Genomic DNA, 1,095 nt, shown 5'->3' with positions numbered 1-1,095 from the left:
GCTTGGTTAGGTGCATACAATGCATTATTATTTTTGTACGAGAAGTTAGGATGGTTCTTCCAACCTGGGTTATAGGTATTTGAGTAAGGGTTTCCTTGAGCATAGTTCACCTGGTCTGTGGAGGTTCCTGTCAAGAGTTGACATTCTGGGGTAGTATGCCCTTGAACTCCGCATATCTCGCAGTTTGGTGCTACGGCAACCACGGTGGCTGCTGGTGTTATGGTCAAGTTGTCTATCTTTTGAGTTAGGGCATCTACTTGGCGTTGACATGGTCAAGATTGCTTAATTCGTACATGCCGCCCTTTGGTTTAGGTTTCTCTACAGAGGTTCTTTCGCCTCCCCATTTGTAATGATTCTGGGCCATGGTTTCGATGAGTTGATATGCCTCGTTGTATGGTTTATCCATCAGTGCGCCACCTGCGGCGGTGTCTATTGTCAATCTTGTATTGTACAAGAGACCGTAATAAAAGGTGTGAATGATTAACCATTCTTCTAGACTGTGATGTGGGCATAGCCTCAGCATGTATTTGTATCTCTCCCAAGCTTCAAAAAGTGATTCATTATCCTTTTGTTTAAACCTGTTTATTTGGGCTGTTAGCATAGCCGTCTTACTAGGTGGGAAATATTGGGCTAAAAAGACTTTCTTCAAATCATTCCACGTAGTGACAGAGTTGGATGGTAGAGACTGGAGCCAAGCTCTAGCTCTATCTCTTAATGAAAATGGGAAAAAATGGAGTCTTATAACTTCTGGGCTGACACCATTCGCTTTTACCGTGTCTGCGTATTGCAAAAATACTGACAAGTGTAGGTTCGGGTCCTCCGTGGGACTACCTGAAAACTGGTTTCGCTGTACGACTGACATCAGTGAGAGTTTTAGCTCGAAATTATTGGCTTCGATCGAAGGGGCAGCAATGCTGTTATGAGGTTCATCCTGTGAAGGGATTGCATAATACTTAAGAGGACGGTTTTGCACTCATTCGGCCTGAAGGTGAGAAAAATAAGAAACGGGGGTTTGAATTGTTTTGGAAAATAAGCGCTTTTTCAAAATAAGAACACACATAATTTTATACTGGTTCGCTTATAACACAAAGCTAC

At 42.7% G+C, this 1,095-nt stretch overlaps 1 non-coding gene across 1 annotated transcript; it reads left to right on the top strand.

Moving 5' to 3' along the window:
- The first annotated feature begins 494 nt into the window (after nucleotides 1-494).
- Nucleotides 495-601, top strand: LOC127116614 (small nucleolar RNA R71). Its single transcript, XR_007801427.1, has one exon. It is a non-coding gene; the product is annotated as a small nucleolar RNA R71 (small nucleolar RNA).
- Nucleotides 602-1,095: the final 494 nt, after the last annotated feature.

Source organism: Lathyrus oleraceus, chromosome 1 (genome assembly GCF_024323335.1).
Source record: "Lathyrus oleraceus cultivar Zhongwan6 chromosome 1, CAAS_Psat_ZW6_1.0, whole genome shotgun sequence".
In the NCBI taxonomy this organism is placed as follows: Eukaryota; Viridiplantae; Streptophyta; class Magnoliopsida; order Fabales; family Fabaceae; genus Lathyrus; species Lathyrus oleraceus.
The sequence above is the reverse complement of the archived record's forward strand: the minus strand, read 5'-3'. Positions and strand labels throughout refer to the sequence as shown.